The 19,206-nt window shown below is 49.1% G+C and overlaps 1 pseudogene; it reads left to right on the plus strand.

The window, feature by feature from the left end:
- Positions 1–19,206, plus strand: part of LOC119376788 (cholinephosphotransferase 1-like) — an 81,362-nt pseudogene that overhangs the window by 20,485 nt on the left and 41,671 nt on the right.

Genomic DNA, 19,206 nt, shown 5'->3' on the forward strand with positions numbered 1-19,206 from the left:
TCCTGAGCCCTGTTGTAGTTTGCGCATGTTTCGTTGTGTTTACAGAGCTAAGAGAACAGTCCTTAGTGTTCCGCAGGGTGAATACGAGCTCCGGAACTGCAGCAAGTGTGTATGCATGATGTAGTGCATAGTAAAGAGTATCGTTTTGTGGGCCCTGACTCGCCACGTAAACGATGAAAATGCGCGAGCGAGTTTATCGCTACTGCTGATCTTGTTATATATTTTCTCGCTTGCTCTCCTCTCCTTTTAAGGGTTCTCGCGGAAGAGATCGAGGCCTGACGCACTTTCGACACTGTACTTGGGCAGTGAGTGCAGTCAATATATCATACCTTGGGGCAGCATGGTAGTTCAGTTATGGGGGTAGGTCAATATTTATGTTTCACATTGTGCTTTGCATTGTGTCCCCATGATTGGGGCAAATCAGTTTTGATAGAAGGGTTAATTACCCTACTTCGTTGATGTGCAACAGCACAGGAACACAGTGCTTGCACGTGTGAGATGTGCTGAAAGAAAAAGTAAGCAAACTATTGTTTAGTCTACTTTTAATATTTACTAGGTGTCACTGATTCTAAAAAACTCAGGGTCCCTTATGCATTCAACTAAGACGACCCGAAGGCGAAAGCCATCGTATTTTAACACGCAAGTGTTTGATGCCGGGTTCCCCCAAGCACTTCCGTTACCGGATATGGTTGATAAAATGGACGCCAAAGGGTGAGAAAGAAAAAACCAAGAAAAAAATCCGCCGCTGGGAATCGAACCCATGACCCTGCGGCCACAACGGTAAGTGCCTGATGCTAAACTGTCTAAGCTATCTTGGCAAATGCTGGACGCTTCACGAACACGCCCTATATCTCTCACACATTCTTTCTGACACGGTGCTCTCTGTTGGCAGTGTACGAGGGTGGTCCGATAAGTACTTTGCCTTCAAAAGAAAAACAAAACTTTTGGAATGATGTCGATTTATTTATCAACATAGTCCCCTTTCAACTCTACACACTTGACCCAGCGATCCTCCAACTTCTTGATCCCGTCAGAAAATACGTTTTCTCCTGAGCTGCAAAGTAGGCTTCTGCGGCGGCGATAACTTCTTCATTCGACTCAAATTGTTGTCCTGCGAGTGACTTTTTCAAGTTGGGAAACAAGAAGAAATCACTCGGGGGCCAAATCAGGAGAATACGATGGATGGGGCACCACTTCGTAGCCCAGTTCGACCAACTTGGCCGTGGCGACGGCGCAGGTGTGAGCTGGCGTGTTGTCATGGTGGAAGAGCACTTTCTTCGTCACCAAATGTGGCCGTTTTTTTCGCATTTCGGCGTCGAATCGGCCCAGTAATTCGGCGTAGTAGGCTCCTGCCACCGTTTTGCCCTTCTCAGGGTAGTCAACGAAGATAACACCTTGAGAATCCCAGAAAATGGTGGCCATCACCTTTCCGGCCGATGCGACAGTCTTTGCCTTCTTCGGAGCAGGTTCTCTGGGTGCTGTCCACTGTTTCGACTGTTCTCTGGTCTCTGGTGTGTACCAGTGGATTCATGTTTCGTCGACGGTCACAAAACGACGCAGGAACTCCTTCGGATTACGCCTAAACAGCCTCAAATGCTGCTCTGAAGTTGTCTCACGGACGCTCTTGTTGTCCGGAGTGAGAAAACGCGGCACCCATCGCGCCGACAGCTTTCTCATGCCCAAAATTTCTTGCAGGATATGACCCACGCGGTCTTTTGAGATGCCTACTGTCTCAGCTATCTCGCGCACCTTCAGTCGGCGGTCTGCCAATAGGAGGTCATGGACTTTTGCTACGTTATCGGCCGTGGTCGCCGTTTGCGGGGCCCCTGGGCGAGGCTCATCAAAAACCGACGTGCGACCACGTTTAAACTCGTTGAACCAATTTTTGACGGTTGTCATCGAAGGAGAAGACTCACCGTAGACGGCATCTAGTCGCTCTTTGATTTCGCTGCGCGATTTCCCTTCCAAAAACAAAAATCGAATCACCAACCGATATTGCTCTTTTTCCATTTTTAACGGACACACGAAAATCACCTGATTCCTCAAGCGGCCAAAACAAAACCGCGAGCCCGATTCGACTGGACTTTTGCATGTGTCCCTCTAAGAGAGCGTACTCAACGTCAGTATATGTCTCATGCGATAGCGTCGCGCTCTCGCGGTGAGGCTAAGTACTTATCGGACCGCCCTCCATTCCATTAGGTTTTTGGATCTTTGCTTACTTTTAGGGATGATGGACATTTGTGCTGGTGCTTTTCTCCCAGAAGCAAGAAATCCTTGTTACCTACTCGTCCGCGCACTCAAAAATTGTTAAAAGAGGGATCGCGAGTAACTGCTTCCGTAATGCACTGCAGAAGAGTTGCCACCACTGCGTTAAGTCAAGTTTTGACTGTCAGGTTGAGCGCTTGCAAGCAGCGGGTGTTCCCAGGCAGGTCTTGACAGCTGTAGCAGAAACGCTGCTGCAAAAGGTGAAAAGGTCGGCGAATAGACGTCCAGAACCAATTGATTCCCAGCGGAAGAGTGTTGTAGATGCCTTACATACATAAGGTTTCCCACAATGTGAAAAAAGTCGCTTTGAGACAGGGCGTAGATGTTGTCTTTTCGGCGCCTTGCAAACTTTCTGCGCTGTGTGCACGTGTTGCTCGCGGAAACACTAGCACTCCGGTGTGTTCTATTCGGCATAAAACCAAGTACACTACCTGCACGAAACATGTTGTGTATGCGATTCCGCTAACATGCGAAAAAGTATACATCGGCCAAACTGGCCGATGCTTGAATGAACGACTGCGCGAGCACCACAATTCGTTGAACACGTCAGATGGGGCTAATCTTCCCCGCCACTGCCAGATCTGTGGTTGTGCCGCTGTTTTCCAATGTTAAGATTTCAGGTAGAGGTGGGGGCAAGGAGGAACGCGAAATCCTTGAGGCGTATCATATAAACACGCACCGCGATGATTGTGTAAGCAGTACGTCTATTTCATTACTGCAGAAGGAATGCGAGTTCCTGTCACTCTGGCGGTAGATTCTTGGCCGTTATGTAGGCCAATTTCTGCTTTTGCTTTTTCTTGTTTTGGGTTCTGACTTCATGGTTTTACGTGATTAGCGCATGCGCCGTGGTTCTTCTGGGAGGTGCTGTAAGCTAATAAAGCACAGTTGCTAGTCCAGTCCTTGTGTGGTCACTTCTTCCCTTTGTCCGGCGTCTTTTGACTGGTTTTTGCCTCAGCGTCATGTACCAACTGACCCAGACTTCGACGTTATTGCTTACTCATAGATTGCGCGCGATATTGGAGGTCATGGTTAAAGCGTCTCGATACCAGCGAGGGCACTGGCTGCGCTGGCGTCACCAAGGGAACCTAAATGCAGTTACGTTTGTTGCCTTTCGCTTTGTGTTAGCGTGCACTGGCTCATCGGAATAGTGCAGCTTCCACATGCACCAACAGCATTTCTCCGCCGCCGACTACTTCGATTGCGAGAACACCGACTAACAAAACTGCTGCAAAGGACGCAATTTCGACGGGCGAATGTCGTGCTTTGGTGGAGCGAGAGCAGCGCCTGAGAGACAGAGGCCAGTGGGACACACGCATTTGCGACTCAAGCTACAGATCCCTGCCTCCCATGTTGCTGAAGCGCAGTGTGCTAGTGTATGCACGAGCACAGGCGTCGGTCACCCATTACTAGAAAGCGCACACCGTGCCATTTCTCGTTTTAATTGACGACGTTTTGAAGAAATGCATATAGGGTATCATTGTTGATTATGAGCTTGTTGATGTCACCTTTATGCGGGATTCACGATTCGCTGTGTCCAAATATATGTTCACAACTTCTGCTACCTCAACGGTTTAATCATGATCATGGGCGCCAGTCGCGATGGAGACGTGCCACTAGATGTCAACGTGGGTGCATCCACGTCAAGCGGTGCTATAGACGATTTTCCGCAGCGGCGCACGGGCGCTGCCATGTTTGATCACGTGATCGTAACTGGCCTTCCCCCCAGCCATTTGCCCCAGCCAACGCATTGGGCAAGCGATGCGGCCGTGGCCGTACCACACAAGCTGGTTGCAGCAGGGTCTAAACAAGTCACATGCTTGCGCAGCAAAATATAGTTCTACATGTAATCGCCTCAAAGTTGAAAACGTTGAGACATTTGCGTTTGTTTGGTACGTACCACGCCACAACGATAAGAGATATGTTTAATCTACTTCGTATTTATGGTGTATGCCTTTAATTGTTGTATTAGCAACCGCCAGTAGCTGGGGTTACAAGCCAACATGGCAGCATCCATGCAGACGCGACAGCCCGCTTCGATCCGAACTGGCGCTTGCTACTTGCCCGCTGTCCTCCCAGCAATAAATGAATGGCAAAATCGGCCATTGCTTTGAGTCAGCTCACGCTGGAGAAAAAGCGTCAGATATGCTTTGTCTTTATTATTGTGATCAGCTGCGTTTATTTAGCCATGCCTGCTAAGCCTTGCCTCCGACAATATGAGAATGAATCTTGGAAACACTGCAAAATACCGACGAGAACATTGCTCTCGAAGCTTCAGGACGCGAATATAAAGCAAATAAATGCGTAGGTTTTGAACTTACGGGCCACACAGCGCAGGACGACGACGTGATAAATTCGAGGCGGAAGGAAACTGCATCCACAGGTGCCGCCATGTTTACTTTTCCGCAGCTGCCGTCTGCTCGCTTTTACTCGCGTGCGCGCAGACGCTACAGACGCTATGGGAACGCCGAGCAGACGACGCGACGCGGATGGAGACATATTGAGGAGCGCTGCGAAAGGCCACGGCAGGGGGATGGCCATGAAGACGGCCACGGTAGGGGGACGGCCACAGCGCGGTGGCGCCATCTAGTTTCATTGAACAAACCAGCTGCGGAAAATCGTCTATAGCTGCCAAACACCAATAGACATTGTAGAAGCTCTCATATATCACTACACAATAAGCACTACTTCTGTGAAGACACGTTTCACTTTCATGTTATACCGATTCCTATGACGGAGGGATCAGCCATGTTTTTGAAATGCTGTGAGGTTTGCAGGATGAACTGCTTCTCAGTGGCCATAGTCATGAGTCCTTAGCACGGTCAAAATTAGTCTCTCAGATGTGGTCAGTCAACTGTCTCAAAAATGCTACTGTTAGCAGGTGTTCTAGCATTTACGGCTGCTGTTTTCAGGTACCAATTCTTAAGTGGCCCCAGCATAAGCGTCTGCTGTTTGTCATGTTCTGTTGGAACTTCGTGCATTGCTTATTATCCGTGCCCGTTTCTTTCTCTCGGCAGGTTTGATGTGACGGAGGCGCAGTTCTCGGTGATGATGATCCACATCATCTCTGCCATCTTTGGCTCTGACATTTGGGCAACCAAGGTGAGAGACTCAGCTTACACTAGACGCTCTTATTACATTGCTGGCATCTGAGATGTCACTTTTTTCACTGTCTTCATGACGGGAAAACAGTGCGAAAAGCTAGGACCTAGAAAGAAACAGACAGGACCAAGCGGTGACTACCAAATATGTACGCTTCTCACATGAGAGGAGGGGAAGGGGTTTTTGAATGCGTCCTACCCTATACAGAGCATGGACTTAATGGTGGAGAAAGCTAATCTCTTTGTCAGTCAACGCTATCGAAGGTGAACTGACACATGCTGACCCAACCCTGCGCATTACAAAGGCTTCTTAGATTTCTGGAGCTGGGAGTCTCGGTATCTGCGAACGATGCGAGTCTGGTGGAAATCGGGGCTACAGCCGCACCTAGTGCAATGAATCGCCAAATACAGTAGAACCCCGCTGTTACGTTCCTCACTGCTGCGTTTTCCCGGCTGTTACGTCGTTTTCCGCCGGTCCTGGCATAGCTCCCATAGGATACAATGTATTGGGAACCCCGCTGTTACGTCGTAACTGTCGGACCGTTCCCGTATGATACGTCGCGAAGTGCGCCCGGAGCCGACTGAGTGACTACCAAAGAGAGCGGCCATGGTGCATTTTCACGCAGCTTGGCCTCGTTTGACCGTAATATTCCGCATGAGAGGTGCAAGCAACAGAATCTTTCAATTGATGCAAACAAAAGCATGGCCTTCGAGATTCGAATTGCAAAGATGGCGTCTATGACGTAACTGCTCGCGAAAGCAAGGCCTTCGAGATTGGCATTTACTATTGACAAAAGCATAGCCTCTGAGATTTGCATTGCACAAACATGGCGTGTATGACGTAATTGCTTGCGAAAGCAAGGCCTTCGAGATTGGCATTCACTTCTGCCATCGCGTTGGCGTAGACTCATCATCATCGTTATTTGTCGGAGAACGGGAGGAGTTCGAGCTGGTTGGAGCTCGCATGGTCGTGCGTGCGGTTCGCGGTCGGACTCGCCGCGCCGGTCGTGATTGCGTGTGCTTAGTTCTTTCATACCTACAGCTGTTGGTGTTAAAAAAATCACATACGTTGATTACATTTCTGTGGATAAGGCCGTCCTAAGCTCCGCGTTTCTATCCATCGACTAGATCGCGGCTGAGCGCGCCAATTTTCGTGCTGCTTGTAAGAATTGAAATAAAATTCTGTACCACTAATATTTTGCCGTTTTTCCTGTTTTTCGGCTCTTACGTTTCCCGTCTCTTACGTTTGTTTCCTGCGGTCCCTTCAAAAATGTATCAGCGGGGTTCTACTGTAGCTGCTGGTCTTTGCTCTAAGATTGCTGGCATGTTCTCGCAGGCAGTCATTCACCCACCGGGCCGTCTGACCAACGTACAAGCCTCCACAGGATCTCGTACACTGCTCCCGTCTTGCAGGAAACAAAGCGAGTGGCATGCTTCTTCTGGCACGCGAGTTTCTCGCCACTTGCCGCATTCACTCGTTTGCAGAGGGAGCTTAGTTTTACACTCAAACCTCGATATAGCGAACACGGATATAACGAATTATCGGTTATAACGAAGTAAATAAAGAATAGTGTTGTTATAGAGACCGTGTTAAAAATAATTGTTTATAACGAATTTTCGGATATAACGAAGTTATTTTCGTGGCAGATGTGACTTTGTTATAATGAGGTTTGAGTGTATAGGCGCCGAGTGAACCACTATTATTCCCGCACGTGCAGCCACCTTTCTCCCCCAGTGGGAGATGCCATAGAAGCTTTAGCCTTGTCTGGTGGGGCTTCTTTTCTTGGCAACCTGGATTCGATTAGGACCACTTCTGCCAGTCCTGCCAGGAACTGCTCTGGAAAGCCAGCCCTTGTCAACGTGTCCACTTGAAGCAACTTGATGGGGACAGGAACAACTTAAGGCATTCCTCATGGCGGTCAGTGCGATGGTGCGTTTAACGAGCTTCAAGTTATGGGATGAAAATGGTGGAAGGTCTTTCTTCGATCGTGGAGTGTAAATCCAGCAGGTATGCTGGTTGTCTAGGTGAGTCATGAGAGGTTGAGGAAGCGTAATTTGTCGCCTTCAGGTAGCTCCTTGGTGAAGGAGAGTCATGGGAAGTTGGTGCAGAAGCTGCTGTAAATTTTGTCTGCTGTGACACTGGCTTCGTCAGGGTTCGCGTGGAATAAAACAAGGAAGTTATCGACGAAGTGGAAAACTCACCCATTGGATCGCAGTTTCTTCCAAGCGTCTGTCGTACTTTGCCAGGAGCAGGTCGCTCAAGATGGGGTCTATACAAGACCCTATGCACACACCCTCTTTTTGCACGTAAAACCGCTCTTCCTGTCTTACGACCGTGTTGCTGAGGTAAAAGAACAAAATTTCTAAAAACCTGGAGACGCTGGTCCCGACGGCGTTTTGGAAACTAACTGGACCGTGCTTCTCAATCTCTTCTTGTAAGGTATCTGAGAGAGTGGCCTGAGGTAGCGAGTAATAAAGGTCTTAGATGTCCACCTAGAATGCTTGCACTCCTTGAGGGCTTGACTGCTCCAAAATCTTTGACACTTCTGAGGGTCTTCGAAGGATGAACGGGATTTAGGTTGTGGAGATAGGTTTGCGAGACGCTTACCCTACGAGGCGACCGGCAAGGGACGCGACGTTCTCCACTGCCGCAGCGAACAAAGATGCTATGGCCAGGTTTGTCGACTCTCCGGTATGGCGCAGAAAAAGCACTCGAGGCAGGATGTCAACAAACATGGGTTTATTAACCCAAGATGCAGCACAGTGCGACAATCACGGGTTTGCGGGCCGTCGGGGTAACTCCGCAAGACCAATTGAGTACGCTTGCTGGCGGTGCTACGACCATCACACAAAGGGCAGCAGTCGAGCACACGAACGAGAAGCCGCCTGCCAGGGCAGTGCGCCAACCTCTCGTGCGGGCCTGAGAGCATCTGACGCGGGCAAGCCAGCGCCAGACAGAAGCGAGCTCAAGGGGGAAGGGGGTTGTCACTGGTGGCCAATGAGGACAGGTGTTGCGCAGTGACGTAAGCTAGCTTGGTGGCGTGAGCATGTTCAGACGCGTGGCCCATGCGGGGAAGACCAACGTATGGCTCGCACCTAGCAAAAAGACCTGGCGGCGTAGCCACGGTAGCCATGTCGCCGATTAACGGCGGTTCTCGGCGCTCGAGCCGCGTGGGCCAGCACACGCGCTAGCTGGGGAACGAGGCACCAAAGAGGAGGGCGTGCTCGATTCCCACAAGGTGCACGTTAAAGAACACCAGATAGCCAAATTTCCCGAGGACTCCACTACTGCGTCTCTCATAATCAAATCGTGGTTTTGGGACGTTAAACCCCAAAAATTATTATTATTATGAACGATGAACGGGTCATTGACTTGTAACACAGAAAGACCCCTCTGCAGGTCCTGACCTAAGCAACGCTGCCAAGTGCCAGCTTCAGAAACAATCACCCTCTTTGTGTGTTTTCATGGTGAAGAAGGTGAAGCTGACATCTTGGAAAGGCCAGCATCACCGCACAATTTTAGGGCCTCCTTCTTTGCCTTCTATGGGTGGAAGTTTTCGGCCAACTGAAAGTTGCTAAGAAAAGCGCTGTCAGCCTTCTCATTGTAAACACAAGAGGTCATCACGACAAACCCTCCTTCTTTCTCCCTCTGGAGAAGCGTGAAGCTGTCCTTGCGTAGTAAGGCGACCACACTTTAAAGGTCAGGGCACCGGATACCTGTTAATTTAGCTAGGAGTGCTTCGATGCATTCGAGGATGACGCGATCACTTCCAGCCTTGCTGACGGTGCCTCTGACGAAAAGCTCAGCTTTGTCAGGTTTTGGGGCCACCGAATACTTGGGTCTAAGATGTCTATGCCTCCCAACCTCTGAACTGTTTACCTTCTTCGGTACCCTGGTGTTGTCTTGTGCTGAGGAGCTTCGACCTTAAGAATTCTGAAGCGTGGGATGCAACCCTCAACTCTTGACGAAAGCAGAGGTGCAGATGCCCCGGCAACGTTCGTTGCGCTAAAAGCAGCAGATCTCAGAGTACTGTATTTGCTCGCATAATTTGCACACCTTTTTTTTCACAAATTCGCAGCTCCGAAGAGGGGGTGCACAAATTACACGGAGATTTTGCGAACACATTTGAAATAATGCGCAACATATAGTCCTAATGCGCACGGTATAATACATTAAATATATAATAATAAATTATAGTGCAAACGAAGCGTGCTTGTTTAGTTAACAGAATTAGCACGTACTTTAACCAACCAGATCTGGTCATGCACGGTCTAGTCAGAATCACTGGTCAAGAAGTCCGACTGAGAATCATCGCCGCGGCCACTGTCGCCACTCTCCCAAAGCGCATCGTCCTCGGTTTCATCGAGCACGTTCGACTGCCCAGTCTTCTTGAAGATCTTCTCGACAATTCTGGGAGAAACGAGGTTCCACTGCATGGCAACACTGGTGGACGTAAGCTGTCGCACATATTTAAAAAGATATTCTTCAATGGCAGGAAACTTTGCATGCTTCAGTCCTCCGAACGCTCTCCTTCCTGGTCTTCTATTAAAAAATTGACAGTGTATCTGCGTGCTTTGCTGCAAATGTCATCGAAAGATGATAGAGGAGGCGCTGCGTGAGATATGGATGCCATCTGGCAATACGTCGGGAAACGTGAGCTTGTGCAGACCCAGGGCCACTGCCAGGTGGCAGCACCATATCGTCGGCAGGGGGCTTTTTCGTGCATAGCATTGCATTTTCAGTGCAGCCTAAGAAACACTAGGGTTTTAGAATTGCGTATCTATGTATGCATGCGCATTGATATTGCGCCTCAGGTATGTGTAATACAGTCAACTGCCGATTTTCGGATGCCCGATTTTCCGGACATGCTCGAAAATTCGGACGCTTTCGCGGCACCGTCGCCAGCCCCATAGACGTCCATGTATTAGAACATCCGAAATTTCGGACGCTGAAACTCTTCCGCGCCCGATTTTTCGGACTTTCTGCCCAAATTGCAGGTCCGAAAGGCATTATTTGAAGCCCCCACCTCTGCCGCATCTATCATCTCGTAGGCTCGCACCAGCGCTTTTGCGAGTTGATCTGTTTGCGACAGCAGCAGAGTCCGAAAGTCAGCTTTGCTGCAATGCCGAAGCGTTATGGGGTGAAGCAGACCAGAAATTCAAAGGGGCCGCTATCAAGGTGCCGTGCGGCGATGTCTACGGATAAACAGCAGAAATGCAGGGAGGCGTGATGGCGCCTGGGCAAGCGCGCCAGTACGGCCTAATCGCTGACAACCCTACGATAAGAATCTTCAGTTAACTGCTCGGTAGTGCATACGGCCTAGCGCAGTTGCATGCGTACCGCATGCATTTAATACGCGTGAATCCAAACGCGCCGCGCCGCCATTCCTGCTGCCTCTCTCGTGCGAGACCGCCAAGTGCGCCGCACAGACACGTTGCCTTCACGGACAAAGCCAGCTCGCCATTGCCGCGCCCGTGTGCGGTCAGGAAGAAATTGCGCATCACGAACCCTTTCATGATAAATGCATGCGTATTACAGTGAAATCTCGGTATAACGAACTTCAGGGGACCGCGGAAAAATGTTCGTTATTCTGAAAGGTCGTTATAGTGAAAGCCCAGAAATTTACCATAACAATAGAATTTCAGTAACGCAAACGTCCTACCTTTGCAACGGTACGTCCTTGAACTCGTTTCTCACAACAATGCACTCGTGAACGTCAGACAAGGCACGTTTATTTGAAATAGTCCGTGATCGTTTTTTTGACGGGTGCAGCACAAACTCTGCGTCACGAACGATTCTAGACCGTCCGCATTTTTATCCGCCGCTTCGGTCGCTGTTCCGCTTTTTTCTATGAATATGCGGAGTTTCCTCAAGTAGTCCAACGCATCTGTGGCCGACACGGACTCGTCGCGATCTTCGGGTGCTACCGTGACATCGTCGTCCATGTCATCGCTGCAATCCTTTAAGGCCCAACTGCATGCACGCGAGTTTTGAGCGACGGCCGACAGGATTTGCTGTCGCGGAGGGCCATCCATCGCCGTCGCTTGTCGCAGGGGTGCAATCGCGAAACGATGCTATTTCCGATTCCACACGGCTGGCTGATCGCGCTGATAACGCGGACGGACCGTCGTTCTGACCACTGGCCAAGCGCGAAAAGCACGAAAGGCATTGGAATCTGAAATAGAATCGTTCCGCGATAGCATCCCAGGTTTCTGGAAAGCCAGGAAACATCGCTTGTCGCCCGGAAGTGAGCATGACGATATCCAACACATGGCAGCATCTCTGACCCTCGCTTCGGTTGCAATTTGCTCGTGATGCTTCCAATCGGCGCGTACTTCAAGGAATGCAAGTTATAGACTACCTTATTTACAGCCCCATCTCACGCGGAGAACGAGGAGCGGCCGTATTTTGTCGTTATTTCTGATCGACGGTTCGTTTTGATGTTTCGGTGGTAGCTTGCTGCAATGTCAACATCGTCGTCGTGTGAGGTAGCCCTTCTCCCTGCGAAGCAACGACGTGAGGCGCTGCGGCTTTCTTAAACGTTCTATGACAGCAAGAGGAAACGTTGTCGAGATGCGCCTCGTGGACTAACCCCAACATAACGCAGTTTGCAAAGTGCGACGTAGCGTAGGCAGCGTACGCTTCCGGGCGCCCCATGGGATCACAGCAGATACTACTGCCGCGGTTAAACATAAGATTGCGAAAAAAGGAAGTCCCGAAACGCTTTTATGGCATCTTTATCTCAAACAAGACAATAATAAATTTGGCATGTTGTCATTCATTTACTCGTAATCTTTTTCGTAATTTGCCTGCGTGCGCGCAATAGTTTTCAATCGAGCAGCGCGACGGAGCCCGTTTGACGCAGTCGCCTTCGCTCGAAAGTCGCGCGCTATGCATGCGGTTGGGCCTTTACGAAACCTGATGCGTTGTCGCCTCCGCAACGAAGGGAAAAAAAAAAGTTCTCCGCCCGCGTCTTTCTCCTCCCGTGCCATCTCAGGTTTTCGCGGGAGGGCGTCCGCTCTTCGCGCTGCGTCGTCTGCTACCTTACAGCTCCGACTGCCATGACCGATACACTGAAATCTAAGAATCCTCGCATTTCGGGATATAAGTTCGTAGTACTGAGGTGTTGTAAAGATTACACGGGAATTAAATAACGATCGTTATTCTGAATGTTCGTTATTCTGAAGTTCGTAGTAGTGAAATATTTTACTTTGAAACTATAAGCAGTCGGCACGGGATTTCTTAAAAGTTCGTTAATTTGAAATGTTCGTTAATGTGGTGTTCGTTGTAACGAGATTTGACTGTATACAGCAACAGTACAGTGACGGCGTCAGCTTAGTTGGCGATGTGCTGCACACAACTAGAAACAATCGGCTTGACAAGGCAGCAAATGCTGCGTATCGGCGGAGATTCGACGATGTGTGTGCGCATCGTTTACATGCGCACACGCATCGGGGAAAGTCCGACGATTCGTCCACTCGTCCGCCACAGTCTTTGTGTTCCGCGTCATCGTTTTCCAAACGCTTCACGCGAGATAACCGTAATCTATACCGTGCTTTGCTGTTATCAGCGGCGCTCATCACGAGATGCAAAGGTTCGCGGCAGGTACCGATTGTATTTGTGAGAGCCTGGGCGCGCACCAAAATGCCTGATAATTGTACTGGGAGTCATTAAAGCTATTTCGGACGTGGCTGTAGCAATTTGACCGGAATAAAAAAGCATGAATTCGTTTTTTCAGACTGCCTGATTTTTCGGACGATTCCGCGGTCCCTAGAGAGTCTGAAAAATCGGACGTTGACTGTATATTTGCTTTTTGATCGACAGTGGTGTTCACAAGTATGAATGCAGCTACCAGTTCAAGATGGCTGGCATTCAGCAAGTGCCTAAACTTTGGCCAGGTAGCTGAATCATGTGACAGAAAGACCAACAGACAGACCAAAATTTCTGTGTTAAAAGTATCCCAAGAAAGACTATCGTCTTTAAAAGTGAACTCTTCTGCTTTATCCAGTACCAAACTTGACTCATTCACACAGAAGCACTTGGCGGTGGCACGGTTCCCATTTTCTTCGGCCAGCTCTACAACAGTGAGCTTGGATTTCACCGATAGTTATTGTAGCCCAGCGCTGGCTGATGGCGAAACCTAAACTTCCAAAATCAACAAAGGCTGCGTTGCAGCGCGGACATGGCGCGGACGCAGAGAAGGAGGGGCAGCAAGGGGGAAAGTTGGCGCAATTGGCCTTCGCACACCTCCGATGCGGAAAATAGTCCATGCCGTGTCGCGTGCATGCATTCTCGCAGGGGAGAACGCTCTAGCAGTTCTGACAACCCGTGAACAGGTTTGGGTGTTGGGTACGGTCCCTAGAATATAATATTCTAGGGACCATAGTTCGGGGGTTTTTGGAGAATAGAACGAAGTAATTGGAAGAAGAGACTTTGCACTTGCAGCCCATCTTGTGTATGACTGCACTCGCTTGCTTAGTGAGGGGTGCTGGGGTGTGGCAGTCCAAGGTCTCTCCGTGCGCGTGTGCTGGCAGACTGGCTTGGGCGGGGTGTTGAGTGCAAAATATGCGAGTAAATATTCTTTTTTTAGTAAAGCTGGCTAAATATTAGGGGTGCACAAATTATGTGAGGGCACAAAATGCGGGTAAATACGGTAATCCAATTTGCTTTCATGTCTGTGAATGTGGCAAAGACTCATTGCATGGCCTCGAGATGGGTGGAGCAGGCCTATCACTTTGTTGAGGAAGGTTCTTGATGGCGTTTTCTTGTTTTCATATTTCGAAAATGAAACCGAGTCGAAGCGCCCAAGCATGCGTCCTAAAATTGCGAGTGACATCTATCTTCGATACCCATGGGCACACGTTACGCTGCAGGGGCTGTAACCATGCGTAGATCAAGGAAAATGTGCACTCCTGTGCAGTGCTGGTTGGGCTACATGACTATTACAGCATAGACCGCTCATAACGTAAGTCGCCGGAGGAGTGAATATCTGTACTGTAACCAAAACACCATTTTGAAGGGCTGCACATGTGCAAGATGTGATAAATGGGCAGTTGTGCCATTTCGAGAATTGAGTCGTACGACTGGGATGTAAATTAGCATTCACATTCGCTTAAATTTGCAAATGTTGAAAGGTTAATGTATGCAGATCTGTGGTGCTGACAAAATGAACAAAAAAAAAATAAAACCACTGTATCGGAATGTTGCCGACTAACTTTTCAAAGCCTTGTTAATGTGCCGGACTTCCCCGTAGAACGGCAATCAAAGTTCCTCATGCTTTTGATTTTCCAGGCGCGATGTCAAAAGCAGTGGTGACCACGAACCACCACGCGAGTGTTGCACATGCACATGCAACACCGCAGACGTTGAACATTGAGAAGCGCTCTCGCCACCTCACTTCTCAGGGGCTGCGCTATATAAGCTGTATGCGGATACATGGAGTTCTATGGGAGGATAAATGGGATTAAGAACATACTGCATTGTAGGCAGTTACGTTGCAAGTGCATGGAAATGTTATGCAATGCTGCTGACTTCCGCCTTATTTAGCTGTTTTAGTTCTCACTAGTTCAATTTTCCCACTGTGCAATGAGCCTTTAGCTTCTCCACAAGCCCTGCTATGTGATGTGCTTTTGGCTGCTCCAAAATGGCTTCAGCCAATTGCATCACTCGTCTGTGCACTTCAGTACATTGTGTTGTAAGAGTAGCTTAAATAGTTATTTACCAGGTCCTCGAGTTTTATTTGTGGGGACAGAAAAACGGGTTGGAAGGGGTGAAGGCTCGCAAGCAAAGATTGCCTTGGAAATCCACTATAGTTTTGCAATTAACCCACATTATTGGGCACTGTTAAGTAAGGCTGGCCCCCATCAAATACTCTCCGATCACGCCGACTGGAGAGTCACCGTATTTGCTTATGGCTCTTGCCACTGGAGGCGCTGTACCGGTTGTGAAAAAGGTCAATTTGTGTTGTGCAATTTTTAGCTTCGTTCACACTGGTAAATATATTTTTTTGGGGCAGAGTGCGATTTCTACTGAATAGCTTCGATAGGGTGTGGCACCGATAAAAGGCAGCATAGACAGGAGCATTCAAGATGCCCATCCGTAGAGCAACTCAATATAAAGGTAGGCCTTCTTTGGCCCGATTCTTTGGTTATGCTTACAGGTGGGTCGTGAAATACCGAGCTGCAGCTTGATTCTTCTCACAAAAATTTTACCCTGCCTAATGATTGCACCCCCAGTATATATCTGTCTGCCGCTTTTTGTGCCCCTTGTTAACGCCACCTTTGAGACGGTATATTACATTGCCATTGTTCTGCAGTTGTTTAGTAGGGCACAGTGACGATGCCGTAGCCTAGCCTTTTGCAAAGGCTGTGTCCACCAGAGCTGGTGGGCAGAGCAACCAAGAGGCCGGCTGTGCAGGTTCCCTTCATTGAGCTGCCACTCAAGTTTCTGCCTCTCTGCTCGGGGCTGACCGCTGGCAGCATTGCCCTCTTCAGCTACGCGGGGACCATCTTCACCGGCGGAGTCGGCAAGAACGGCTCGACAGTCGCCGTAAGTCGGCCAGTGTCATCGCCAACGGAACGCCCTCGTCAGACTGACCTCTGTGTGCCTGTGCTGCTTCGCAGCTCGGTTCTCTTACTAATCAAACTTGTTTCCTGTGATTGAAGCAGGTGCTGCATGGGTGGTTGGCAAACAGGTTTCTGACCTCGTAACCTTCGTCGGGAACTCTGTTGACAGTGATTACTCTGATATGGAGGGACGGGATGCATTGGCAACAGTCTGAGCTCCCTTTTGACAGTGAAACAAATGGTCTACCTTTTTCTCGCAAATTTAAATCGTGTCACAAGGGCTTGTGCATTTTTTGTGATCACAGACTCCCATTCCTCAGCTTTCCTAAAGAATATGAAAAAGTCAAGCTGGAAGGAAGCAAACAATATGTGGCTCTTTTAGAGCTAAAGCAATCGAGCAAGTGGATTGTATCTGCAGGTTGGTCTAAAGCCATATTGGCTTACTTGGGTGTCCATTGGATATCTAGCAGGTGTTCACGAAATGGAACTTTCCTCGGGGCTCTCCTCTTTCGACTAACAATCTTCCTCTTCTCTCTGTCCACTGCGAATGGATGCCTATGCTTCTTCGCCTTCCTCCTGCCTGGTGCTTGCACGGCCTCTGGCAATGTTGACGGTGGCCACTCAGCTGCCGCTGGTCAATGTGGAACTGCGGCTGCTGCCCGTGGCGACGGCGCTCTCTGTCTCCATCATCATGTGCTACACGGACATTGCCGTCATTCTCTCGGGCGGCGTGGGCAAAAACGGGTCAACCGTTGCCGTAAGTTTATATCCGCCCTTGTGCACACATGCCTAGCCCAGAAAAGCATAGGGAACATTACTTGTTGTTTTTAACTGTAGTGTAATAATTATGACATAGATTGAAATGAATTAAATTGGACAGTCAGTGGGATTTGACCTTCGAACCGTCCACTCTATTTGGTATTTCTGTGTCCCTGGGATGTGTTAGCCTGTGCCGCTCGTATCCCAGGCGGTGAGTGTGGGACACTCTTTGTGCCAGGAGGCATACCTGGCACAGGTTCTCTGCACAAGGTGGTTGCAGGGACAGAAAGGGTCTTTTTTTGTCCATTTCAATTTATTTCATAATTACTACATCGCAGTTACAAACAACCATATGCTTTCCTTGGGTTTGTTGGATGAATTTGAACACAGAAGCGAGACCCCCGAACAGTTCTCCTTCTTCCCGTGTGTGTTGTTCAGGGGTGAGACAGCTGCGCATATTGTGCATTTTTGATAAGATTCCGTTTTCCTGCGCCAAGCTGCTCCAAAAGCATAAAAATTGCAAAAATTGCGCCGAACTGCGCCGAAACGGCCCCACAATCAAGAATTTTCAAGCCCGCGTCACTTTCAGCGTGGGAAAACGTAACTTTAGAAAGCGCCAGGGATACGTTCGCAGAACACGTTAACGCGCCCAAGCGTGTCCTTCTACGCGCCTTTGTAATAGAGGCTTCCATAGTGCTGTGATAATCGCCTCTGAGCGGTTGTAAATATGTGTAGTGTCCGAGCGGTAACGACGTAGTGTCCGAGGGGTAAGGTTTCTCGGCGCTCGCGACGCATTTTTGAAGGCGGTCCCTCACGAGGTGGCAGCAAACGGTGGCGCAGCGCGCTTTTATTATCACCTATTAAAAGCGTGCGGTACACTTGACGCTACGCCACCCGCGCAGCCGAGCAGATAGCTGAAGGCGCTTTATTTTAGGCAGTTTTCGAATAGCGTACGCTAAGTTAGTGTTAGCGTTTGCGGCCCGCTATTTCCGTCACTTAACGGGAGCCCGAAAGCGGTTAGCGTACGACGCATGCGCAGTTGTGGGAAAAGCCAACGCAAAGCTTTGCGTACGCTATTCGAAAGCTTCCTGAGGGTTCGCCCTTCAGGGGGGGCAAATATTAATCGCAGCGCCCCCCTTCCGATTAAGTCAAAGTATGGGCGGTATCGACTTTGCCCCCCCCCCCCCTTCGTGCGCACGCCTATGGGGGTGGTCATACTGGCGCGTTCGTCGGTGGCCATACTGCTTTTGTTCTTTCCTGATGTTACGCGCGAAGGCGTCGCCGCAATCGCGTGCTAGTCGGAATCATTCATTGACCGTTCAAAGACTTACTGCTATGTGACTACACAATTCTTGTGCAATCAGTTTTTATTGCGATAGCAATTATATGGACAGTCTCGAGGGGTTCTTGCCATCGCCGTCATGTCCTTCCGGTATGAAGTCCAAATTGATAAGATCCCCCCGCGAATTGTATGTTATACAGCGGGTAAAAGCCCGCGAGCAGAGGCGACGTACGCGGCCGAAGCAAACGAGCCGGCCCATTGCCGTCGCTCGGAGGCTGCATGCGATAACATCACCACGCTCGGAAGGCCTGCCGTCGAAGCAGACAGGAAACGCCCCGCCCGTTTTTAATAAGCCTTAAAAGACACGGAAGACGCGAGGGGGGGGGGTGTCGCGCGAGGAGCAACTTTGAACTTTGCGCGGTCGCGATCACTGGCGCGCGCGCGCAATCTCGACAGCCATCACAGCGGGATTTTTTTTTTATTATTTGAGAAGTGTGATGTTTTTTTCTTTTCTTATTTTCAAATGTAAAGTGAACCTACTTGGAAAACTTTTTTTTATCTATTTCATATGTTGTTACCAGGGTTATATAAATTGCGTGGTTTGTAAAAAGGTAGTGTAGTTCATACCTGGCAATAATCTGTTAAAAAAAGCTTTCTCCAAAGGCTCTTTGAATGTTATGTGTATTCTAAGCCGATTAAATATGTGCTTGTTCCTCCAAGTTACTACAAATTTTTTTTTCAAGCTCCAAAAACGACATAATAAATGCCACTAACTGCTCCCAAACAAGGTTCTCCTGCTCCTAAATTGAAATTTTGCTGCTTCCAAAACTGCTCCCAAATCGATTTCAGCCGTCTCACCCCTGGTTGTTGCACATGGTGACGGGCGAGCTTTTTCTCTGCTTAGTTGCTGCTTGCTGAAGGAAATGTTTACTCCTAGGGAAGTACAGTGGAACCTCGTTAATGCATACGTGCCGGGAAACGCATAACTACGCACTACATGGTAGTACGCATTAACCACCAAGTAAAATTTGCATCTCCTCGCGTACGCCATCGCCACTAGCAAAGAAATAAGTACAGTGCCACAGCAAATATTGCCCAAAGTACCCATTGCAAAGCCTTTTCTCTCTTTTTTGCCAAAGTGGAGAAAAGATTCTGGTACTCTCACACGACCATTCGATAGTGCCAATAGCGCGCGGTGGCGAAGCCAAGGAGCATTTCGGAACTATTACAGGGTCC

Source organism: Rhipicephalus sanguineus, unplaced genomic scaffold (genome assembly GCF_013339695.2).
Source record: "Rhipicephalus sanguineus isolate Rsan-2018 unplaced genomic scaffold, BIME_Rsan_1.4 Seq225, whole genome shotgun sequence".
In the NCBI taxonomy this organism is placed as follows: domain Eukaryota; kingdom Metazoa; phylum Arthropoda; class Arachnida; order Ixodida; family Ixodidae; genus Rhipicephalus; species Rhipicephalus sanguineus.